The sequence below is a fragment of the Spermophilus citellus genome, assembly GCF_964194105.1.
Source record: "Spermophilus citellus genome assembly, chromosome: 6".
Classification (NCBI taxonomy): domain Eukaryota; kingdom Metazoa; phylum Chordata; class Mammalia; order Rodentia; family Sciuridae; genus Spermophilus; species Spermophilus citellus.
In genome coordinates, this window is record NC_138187.1 from 144,301,160 (window position 1) to 144,311,001 (window position 9,842).

The following is a 9,842-nucleotide window of genomic DNA, read 5'->3' on the forward strand; positions in this document are numbered from 1 at the left end:
TTCAATCATTGATGCACATAAGCACTCCAATTTTATGACCCCTTTGGTAGAACATGCTCAACTGGACACCTATGGTTGCAAGGGAGGCTGGGAACATTATCAAAATGAAAAAAGAGATGAGACATTCATGAATGTTTTTATTTTTTTCAATTTTATTTATTTATTTATTTATTTATTTATTTATTTATTATTGGTTGTTCACAACTTTACAAAGCTCTTGACATATCATATTTCATACATTAGATTGAAGTGGGTTATGAACCCCCAATTTTACCCCAAATGCAGATTGCAGAATCACGTCGGTTACACATCCACAATTTTACATAATGCCCTATTAGTAATTGTTGTATTCTGCTACCTTTCCTATCCCCTACTATCCCCCCTCCCCTCCCCTCCCATCTTCTCTCTCTACCCCATCTACTGTAATTCATTTCTCTCTTTGTTTATTTTCCCATTCCCCTCACAACCTCTTATATGTAATTTTGTATAGCAATGAGGGTCTCCCTTCATTTCCATGCAATTTCCCTTTTCTCTCCCTTTCCCTCCCATCTCATGTCTCTGTTTAATGTTACTCTTTTCTTCCTACTCTTCCTCCTTGCTCTGTTCATAGTTGCTCTCATTATATCAAAGAAGACATTTGGTATTTGTTTTTTAGGGATTGGCTAGCTTCACTAAGCATAATCTGCTCTAGTGCCATCCATTTCCCTGCAAATTCTATGATTTTGTCATTTTTTATTGCTGCATAGTACTCCATTGTGTATAGATGCCACATTTTTTTTATCCATTCATCTATTGAAGGGCATCTGGGTTGGTTCCACAGTCTAGCTATTGTGAATTGTGCTGCTATGAACATCGATGTGGCAGTATCCCTGTAGCATGCTCTTTTAAGGTCTTCAGGGAATAGTCCAAGAAGGGCAATAGCAGGGTCAAATGGTGGTTCCATTCCCAGCTTTCCCAGGAATCTCCAAACTGCTTTCCAAATTGGCCGCACCAATTTGCAGTCCCACCAGCAATGTACAAGTGTACCCTTTTCTCCACATCCTCACCAGCACTTGTTGTTGTTTGACTTCATAGTGGCTGCCAATCTTACTGGAGTGAGATGGTATCTTAGGGTGGTTTTGATTTGCATTTCTCTGACTGCTAGAGATGGTGAGCATTTTTTCATGTACTTGTTGATTGATTGTATGTCCTCCTCTGAGAAGTGTCTGTTCAGGTCCTTGGCCCATTTGTTGATTGGGTTATTTGTTATCTTATTGTCTAATTTTTTGAGTTCTTTGTATACTCTGGATATTAGGGCTCTATCTGAAGTGTGAGGAGTAAAAATTTGTTCCCAGGATGTAGGCTCCCTATTTATCTCTCTTATTGTTTCTCTTGCTGAGAAAAAACTTTTAAGTTTAATTAAGTCCCATTTGTTGATTCTTGTTATTAACTCTTGTACTATGGGTGTCCTATTAAGGAATTTGGAGCCCGACCCCACAATATGTAGATCGTAGCCAACTTTTTCTTCTATCAGAACCAGAGTCTCTGATTTGATATCAAGCTCTTTGATCCATTTTGAGTTAACTTTTGTGCATGGTGAGAGAAAGGGATTCAGTTTCATTTTGTTGGGCATTTCTGTATATCAGCGACAAAACTTCTGAAACGGAAATGAGGAAAAACACTCCATTCACAATATCCTCAAAAAAAATAAAATACTTGGGAATCAACCTAACAAAAGAGGTGAAAGATTTATACAATGAAAACTACAGAACCCTAAAGAGAGAAGTAGAAGAAGATCTTAGAAGATGGAAAAATATACCCTGTTCATGGATAGGCAGAACTAACATCATCAAAATGGCGATATTACCAAAAGTTCTCTATAGGTTTAATGCAATGCCAATCAAAATCCCAACGGCATTTCTTGTAGAAATAGATAAAGCAATCATGAAATTCATATGGAAAAATAAAAGACCCAGAATAGCAAAAGCAATTCTAAGCAGGAAGTGTGAATCAGGCAGTATAGCGATACCAGATTTCAAACTATATTACAGAGCAATAGTGACAAAATCAGCATGGTACTGGTACCAAAACAGGCGGGTGGACCAATGGTATAGAATAGAGGACACAGAGACTAATCCACAAAGTTAAACTATCTTATATTTGATAAAGGGGCTAAAAGCATGCAATGGAGGAAGGATAGCATCTTCAACAAATGGTCATGAATGTTTTTAAACATAAAGAATCAGTCTGAACAAACATGGCGGTGGCGGCGGCGGTGATGAAGACGGAGGCGTTGAACAAGGCGGTGGGGTTTACCTGGTGTGGTTGTCAAGAGACCTCTGTATGGCTTTTGAATTTTAGTTGAAATTCCCTCCATGGCCTTTTGGAGTCCATTGGTGTGTCTCCAGAATAAATTTCAAATACTCTACATTTCATCAATGTTGGAGTGGCAAGGAAAAGGTGGAACTGATTTGAGGTGAAAAGGTATAAGAAACTATAAACGTAAGGGGAAAAAAAAGCAAAGATGGGTGAAAAGAAACCAGAACCTTTGGACTTCGTGAAAGATTTTCAGGAATACCTGACTCAGCAGACCCATCATGTGAACATGATTTCTGGATCGGTTAGTGGGGATAAAGAAGCAGAAGCTCTTCAGCTGGAACAGATGGTTATCAAAATGGACTTGATCACCCATCTGTTGAATTTTTCCTGGATGAAAACTCAGGAAGGTTAGTAGACGGGTTTGAAAGGACCTTTGATGGGAAGCTCAAGTGTCGGTACTGCAATTATGCCAGCAAAGGAACAGCACGGCTTATCGAACATATTAGAATCCACACAGGTGAGAAACCACATAGATGTCACTTGTGTCCATTTGCATCTGCTTATGAGCGTCATCTGGAAGCCCACATGTGTTCCCATACTGGAGAAAAACCATACAAATGTGAATTATGTTCCTTCCGCTGCAGTGATCGAAGTAACCTGTCTCATCATCGAAGGCGCAAGCATAAAATGGTACCAATTAAAGGTACTAGGTCTTCCTTAAGCAGCAAGAAAATGTGGGGGGTTTTACAGAAGAAAACAAGCAATCTGGGGTATAGCAGAAGAGCACTAATCAACTTAAGTCCACCTTCCATGGTGGTTCAGAAACCAGACTACCTTAATGATTTTACCCATGAAATCCCAAGTATCCAGACTGACTCCTATGAAAGTATAGCAAAAACAACACCAACTGGTGGCTTACCGAGGGACCCCCAAGAACTCATGGTTGACAACCCTTTAAATCAGCTCTCAACTCTAGCAGGACAGTTGTCCAGTTTGCTACCTGAAAACCAAAACCCTGCATCCCCTGATGTCGTTCCCTGCCCAGATGAAAAGCCTTTCATGATTCAGCAGCCCTCTGCCCAAGCGGTGGTTTCTGCTGTATCAGCAAGTATTCCTCAGAGCTCCTCTCCCACAAGCCCTGAACCTCGGCCATCACATAGTCAGAGGAACTGACTATGTCCAGTGGCAGGTCCAAGCAGTGAACCAAGTGCCCACACTAGTACTTCCAGCATAGGAAACAGCCAGCCAAGCACTCCAGCCCCAACCCTGCTGGTCCAGGATCCTCAGCTTCTGCACCACTGCCAGCACTGTGACATGTACTTTGCAGACAATATCCTTTACACTATTCACATGGGGTGTCATGGGTATGAAAATCCTTTCCAATGTAATATAGGTGGATGCAAATGTAAAAACAAGTATGATTTCACCTGTCATTTTGCAAGAGGGCAACATAACCAACACTGAAATCAATCACTATGTTTTACTTGGTTTGGCCTTCTGGGGGGTTGTAGTTTGTTTTTTTGTGGGTTTTTTTTTGGTGGGGGGTTATCCCTAATGAGGTGTCTGCTAATTTAAAGTTTATGCATTATATTTATAGAATATAAATTTGACAGTGGAAAATTGTTTTCATAAAAGTTTGGTCAGGGTCATTTATGTATTAGAATAGTTATTGATATCTGTTTTTCCCTTTCATTTATACATGTGAGAATTGGAGTACAATCATAATTTTAACAGGTGTTCTTTTACATTTCCCACATTTATGGTCCATAGAGACTTGAAGGCTTATCCATACTCTTGCTATTTCCGTATATACAGTATAGCCAGATGTTACTTCTGCCATATTTCAAAATGGTAGAGTAAATTATTTTCTCTTACAAAATCTGTTACAACCTATTTCAGTGTTTGTAGAGAAATTGGCCTTTAAAATTATTCTTAATTAAAGTACTATGTAGTTCACATATCTTAAGTTGAATTAGTAGTTTGATTTCAACTGATAATAGTAAACCTTTTTTTTCTACAAGGGAAAATGTAAAACAATTATTTTAAAATAAAAATAGGTCAAAGTTCTGAAAAGAAGGAAAACTCAAGACTTTAAATTGAAAATTGTGTTTAATATTTAAAATAACTTGTTTATTTCATGTCTACTTTAAACATGTTAGTTTTCCATTGGATTTTTTTCTAATTGTTGGCAGTTTGTTTTTAAAAACCACTAGATGCCATTTTCTTTTCATTTTGAACTTCTCATTTAAATTCTTCCTTCTGATATTTAGTGTCAGGTGAAGTTGGTATGGTGAGAATCTGTTTCTTCCTATTCCTTTGATGACCAAAGAGATACAGTGGAAGTCATTAATCTTATTATTAAGATGCAGTCCTTCAAAAAAATCTCCAAAGTTTCCTTTTCCTGCCTTCTATCCATTTATTGCCCATAATATCCAAGAAAAGGTGGGTATAGAAACACATGGGGAAATGTGATAGTAAAGTAATACTTAATAAAAACAAGAATTTGTATCCAGAAGAGATCCTGGTCTTCTCTTCAGAGTTGGCCATTTAAAATATTTTCTGTGAATTCAAACTGTAATATTTACTTGCAGTTTTACCAGTCTTCATGTACAGTGACAATACCATATGGAAACTGATTGAATTGTCCCCTTAATAGAAAAGGATAAAGGTGTAAAAATGGATATAAAATTCATTTAAACATGCCATTTAATTTGTTTATACAAGTAAGGCTTGCTAAATAGAGTAATTCTATGTACTGAGCCAAACTAGATTTCCAATAGCAAAGAAAGAAAGAAAAATTACTCATAGAAATAACAAAGAATATCTATAATATATACATTCTTTTAAAATCCCAGCATTATATAACAAGTCCATTTATACAAGTCTTCTTCATAAATAACTAATGATGAATTTCTTGACATATCTGTGTCCTTGGTAAATTGTATGCTAAAACTGCATCAACAATATTTCAAATATTATCTAAATAATGTTTATATGATTGCTAAATATAATTCACTTTAATTTATAGATATGAGAACTAGTGAAGAATTTGTTGAACCAAAGAATTGTGAGATTGGACTCATGATTTCTGACATTGATATTTACAAGCACTCAACTTTTGAAGAATGTTGTATATATTGTTCAGCAAATATATAATATATAATCAGATAATTCTTTAGTTATATCCAACTAAACTGCAAAAACACAATGCAAATATTATCTAAATAATGTTTATATGATTGCTAAATATAATTCACTTTTTTGAGAGAGAGAGAGAGAGGGGAGAGAGAGAGAGAATTTTTTAATATTTATTTTTTAGTTTTCGGTGGACACAACATCTTTGTTTGTATGTGGTGCTGAGGATCGAACCCGGGCCGCACGCATGCCAGGCGAGCGCGCTACCGCTTGAGCCACATCCCCAGCCCAATATAATTCACTTTAATTTATAGATACCAGAACTAGTGAAGAATTTGTTGAACCAAAGTATTGTGAGATTGGACTCCTGATTTCTGACATTGATATTTACAAGCACTCACCTTTTGAAGAATGTAGTATATATTGTTTAGCAAATATATAATATATAATCAGATAATTCTTTAGTTGCCACAGTCTGGCTGGGCACAAGTCAGGAGCCACTTGTCAAAGGAAACGAACTTTATTTTTAGAATACACACACCTCACCACACAGCTCTTCAGGAAAAACCCTGAGAGCCCAATTGCCACCACCGGCTTCCCACAAGCCTCTCAACCTCCCCCACTCCTCCTGCTCTTGAGGCCGGTTGGCTGGGTCACGTGGGCGGAGCCAAAAAAGTCGCCCAGTGAGCAGCTCTGTGGTCTGAAAGGGCGGGGAAACAGTCCAATGAGCATCACCGCAGAGGAGCCAATCAGTTGGCAGCAAGAAGTTTGCTGGCATCTGGAAGCTTGCTGGGGCCCCTTCTGCTGTGGCTCTCAACATTTAGTTATATCCAACTATATTGCAAAAACACAATGCAAATGCTGATATAGTAGTCTAATTCAATGCTAAGTAAGGCACGCGCGCGCGGGCACACACACACACACACACACACACACACACATTTCTACCTTTTCGGAAAAAAATAGTTTCATGTCAAAATGCCATTTGTTAAACTAAATGGAAAAACTGAAAATGCTTGTATGATTTTTAAAGAAATAACTTTAGGTACTTTTGATGCATGTTAGAAAATAGATACTTACGAGCCTCATCAATTTATACGATGTGTTTCTAAGTAAGCATTTAATTACAGCAGCCCAAGGACAATTTTAGGTTCCATATAATCTGTGGATTTTAGAAGCACTAAATCGACTGCCTCCATAGACAAAGTGACATTTTAGCCAATGAGGAATTGGATACTGAACAGTATGACATTTCTCCCTCCTGTTAAGATCAAAGTGACAAGTCTGTACTTTCATCTGGATTTGCAGACTGAAAGTAGGTGATGAACTTTAACATGTATACATTATTAACACTGAAAACAAAGATGCTCATAAATAGAAAAGACTATGCTGCCTATTGTTAAATGTTGCTGTACCTGAATTGGCTTTGAATCACTCAACATTTGGTGATTTTAAAATGATTTACAGCAATGGACAACACAATATCATTTCAAGTACTAAAACAGCCCTCACAGTCGCACAGAAGGTTCAGTCTTCACCAAAGGGCCTACACACTTATTAAACAGATTTGCTAAGAGCCTAATAATTAGAATCAGACAAACTTGATTTGTGTCCACAATCTAGCATTTCATGATTTCTCTAAGTTCGGGGAGTTTATTTATCCTCTCTGAAACTCACTTTTAAAAATATTGTAGTCAAATACACACACTATCTGATTTCCCTTCTGAATCATTTCTAAGAGTACAGTACAGTGTCACTGAGTTTCTATACATTTTTGATGAACAACTATTATCATCATTTGTCCAAAAGTATTTTACACTTGAAAAAATAAGAATCTGTACCCATTGCTTCCTCCCCGTATAAAGAGAAAACCAGCATTCTACTTTTTGGGGGGTTTTGTGAATTTGATTGGAAACATACAATTTGTCCTTTTGTGAATGCCTAATGTTCTCAAGGTTCATTAAAGTTATAATACATGTCAGAATTTCCTCCCTTTTTGAGGCTTAATAATATTCCATTACATGTATATACTATTTTTTAACCCATGTATCTATTAGTACAAAGTTGGTACACTTGGGATGGTTCTACCACTTGGCAATTAGAAATAATACTGCTATGAAAATCAGTGTATCAATATCTCCACAAGTCCTGATTTTAATTTTTTAGATATATACTCAGAAGTAAAATTTCTGTATTATCTGGTAACTCAGTTTAATGTATTATAGAAATCTGATACTATTGTCCATGGTGGTTGTACCCAGTTACAGTTTCAGTAACTTTACACAAGAGTTCACTTTTTCCACATTCTCACCAACATTTGTAATTTATTTTTTATAGTAATCAACCTAATGAGTGTGAGGGAAACTCACTTTTAAAGTGCAAGTAATAACACCTACATTACAGTTTGGTTTGACACAATTAGTGCCTAGAACTTTTCAATTTCTTATGTCATTTCCAGGTTTTCATGATACTCCTGAAAATAAGGTGACCAAAATTATTTTTATAAGAACACCAGTCATATTAGACTATGGGTGAGGCTTAAGCCTCATTTAATATTAATTATCTCTTAAAGTTTCCATCTTTAAAAGAGTCACATTTTGATAGGGGGCTAGGAGTTCAATGTAAGAAATTGAGGAATTGAGGTGTGTGTGTGTGGGGGGGGGAGAATTCATCCCAGAATATCATATGGAATAATTATATCTGCTATATGCTTAGAAGGAAATGAAAGATTTACAGAATAAAAATAATAATTTTAAGAAGTTTAGATTTTCCATAGCTTTCCAAGACACAGAAAAAATGCTTTGAAAAAGAAAATAATTGGTCTTAAAAACAGTTCATATTGTTGTTGAAGATTTTTAGACTCTGACAAATACTAATAGCTTTGTGTACAGTAATGAAGTGTAATTAACACTGAATTTGGTGACAATACAAGATTTAAGCAATGGTAAAGAGAGAAGCTTCTTGGAGAAGTTAGGTTCTCTGATTCATTAACAACTGAATTAAAAACTTCCCTCAAGATCAGGTTCACACATTTGCACCTTATGCATAAAAATGTAATTTTGGAATGCAGGCTGCAGCACATTGGGATTTAGGTGGTTTTTAGAGGATCTTACATAATTAATGAAAAACAAACACAGGCATAAAGAAGCTTCAAAAATATAGCCTTATGCAAATATTCTATGCCACCTAATTCATAAAGATTAGGGATATGTGTGATTCCAAAAGACTTCAATTGTATCTATTTTTCCTCAATGCAAAGTAAAAATGGACTTTGCATTTTTAATTTTATAAAATAATCTAAAATAGAAATGACCTATAACAATCCATTAATAAAATAGTACTGAATTATTCCTTATTTACATTAATGGTAACACTAAGCCACAACCCACAGATAGCTCCTAATAAAGTACTTCTCTACCCTTCTCAAATCAAGTACTATTAATTAACTAAGTTCTCTGGTATTACAAATGTCCAGTTTGCATCTCTGCCATGTGAATCCCTTCATAGCGATTGTCAGCTTAATTTTACTCCACCTTCATTTACAGTGTGATACATGGGTTTTGTCTAGTCCTATATATCCCACCTTTACTTTTTATTTGTTGATGAAATTTGTATTGATTTGACCATGCATGATTGACATTTTGTGATGTTAGAGTCATGGTCCAAATTTATCATGCTCTGAACCAATAACTGATCCTATCTCCTCTTCACATAGGAAGTGTATTTCCTCTTCCTTTGTCACTGGGAGATCAATGTGAAAAAGTTATGCTGCAACAAGTGTGATTGTAAACTTAAGGAAGGAAATTTTTCTACTTGCCCTCACATGTTTATTTCATACTAGAAAAGCGTTTTTCATTTAGAATAATTTCCCCAAGAGCACAATGAGACAAATGTGGAACCAGATTGACCCCAGCTTCTGCACCCTCAAGCAGAATTGCCCACATACTTGCAGGAAGAAACAACAGTTAGCTGACCTCATCTTCAGTCAACCAAATTGTAGATATTGGAATGCTAAGAAGTGGTTATTGCTCTTTTATGCCTGCTCTGGAGCAATAAATAACTGACACATGTTTTTTGAACTAAAATTTTCCCCCTCAAAATTCATATACTGAAGTCCTAATACCCAGTACATTAGCATACAAGTGTATTGGGGAGATAGGGCCTTTGAATAGTCAATAAATGTAAAAGAAGTTCATTGGAATGAATTGTATTTACTATGACAGGTGTCTTTATAAAACAAGTTGATCAGGACACAGACACACACACAGGAAGGACAATAGGAGGAGGTAGGGCAGGACAGGTATCTTCAAGCTGATTGAGAGAGACCTTATAACAAAACAAAATTGCCAACACCTTGATTGATTGATACCGAGGATTGAACCAAGGCACACTTTACTGCTAAGCAACAT

General features: G+C 36.3%; 1 pseudogene across 1 annotated transcript; it reads left to right on the top strand.

Moving 5' to 3' along the window:
* The first annotated feature begins 2,243 nt into the window (after window positions 1-2,243).
* On the top strand, window positions 2,244-4,535 carry LOC308652498 (zinc finger protein Pegasus-like; annotated as a pseudogene). Its single transcript has one exon. The product of its transcript is annotated as a zinc finger protein Pegasus-like (transcript).
* The last annotated feature ends 5,307 nt before the right edge of the window (window positions 4,536-9,842 follow it).